The following is a 1,459-nucleotide window of genomic DNA, read 5'->3' on the forward strand; positions in this document are numbered from 1 at the left end:
AAAGCCTTCTTTATTTTGCAATCAGGAATAATATTTGTTTGGAATTATTTTGATAAAAAGGAGGAAATACTGTTAAGACAGAATAAACAAAAAAGATTACTGGGCAGCTCTAGTGAAAAAATGTATTGATAGAACTCATTCTTCTGCAGCTATCTGATTAGTCAGCTGCCTTTGAGGTATTTTACAACTCTCTGAGTTGTAGATAACCAATAGCAATACGAAATAATTCTTGTTTATGCACATGCAAATGAATTCTGTCCAGTGGAGCTTCAACTGACACCCCTCTGCACAAAAAGAAAGACTGTTTCGCATCCAAGTGTGAATTTATTTCAACATAAGCACTTTTCTCATTTAAAATGTTATCGTCTATGTCCATTTATTACTTATGTATCAGTTAGTGAGTTGGAGTGTTTCTCCTTTCCCCTTTCTCCTTCTATTTGTATTAGTTGTGTTATTTAATACTGCAGAACATACAGTGTACTGTGTTATTATTACTTGTCCTAAACTTTGCTTTACTCTTAGATTTACAAGATTATGTATTCAAAGTTCATCACAGATTATTTGCCAAAAATTCTTCAGTCATCTCTTGCTTGAATAAAGCTCATTCTCTCATAGATTCCCCAGGAATTGCTCGTTTGTTACTCCTGAGTTCTCCCATGATTAAATATTATTTTTTTTTTAGCACTGAAAAAAACAGCTTGGCTGAATATAAAATCACGGATCACACATTTTTTTCTTCATTTTCTTGAAAGTATTGTTCCACTGTTGCTACTATATGTTGTTTATGAAAATTTTGATTTCAGACTAATGTTGTTTCCATTATAAGTGACTTTAGTAATTTGCCTGGGTGTTTGGAAAAAGAAATATATATCTATATATTGAAAAGAAACCTCTCTCTCTCTCTCCCTCTCTCTCTCAATATATACTCTCAATATATACTGAGAGAGAGAAAATGATTCACAGACAGAGAAACAGAAAGTTTTCAACCATTATTTTTTTTCAGGGATGCCAATTACATATATGATGAGTATCTGTCTTCCATGACTTTCTCATTGATAATTTTTACCTATTTACTTTGTTTTTTGAATTTTTGAAAAATTCTCTGCTTTCTGTATATTTTCAGTTAAATCTAATTGTCTTGAACTTCTTGTACTTAGTCTTAATTTCTGAGACACTTTTGTCTTTTTTTCAATTTTTTCTGAGTTTAATAAATTATTATTTCATCTATTCCAAGTTTTTGTTCATTTCTTTTATAAATTTGAATTTCAAATTAGAATTATTCTCTCATATCTAGCAATGCTAGTTGTTTAATGACATTTAATCCATGTTCAGTATTATGTTAGACACATTAATTAACAGTTGTTTGAGAAGAATTACTTTCATTAACTGAGCTATTTTAATTCAAATTTTCATTTAAAAAATAGAATTATATGGATAATGGCTGCTTTTGTTCTCTTTA

This window comes from Balaenoptera borealis (assembly GCF_965194805.1).
Source record: "Balaenoptera borealis genome assembly, chromosome: 4".
NCBI lineage: Eukaryota > Metazoa > Chordata > Mammalia > Artiodactyla > Balaenopteridae > Balaenoptera > Balaenoptera borealis.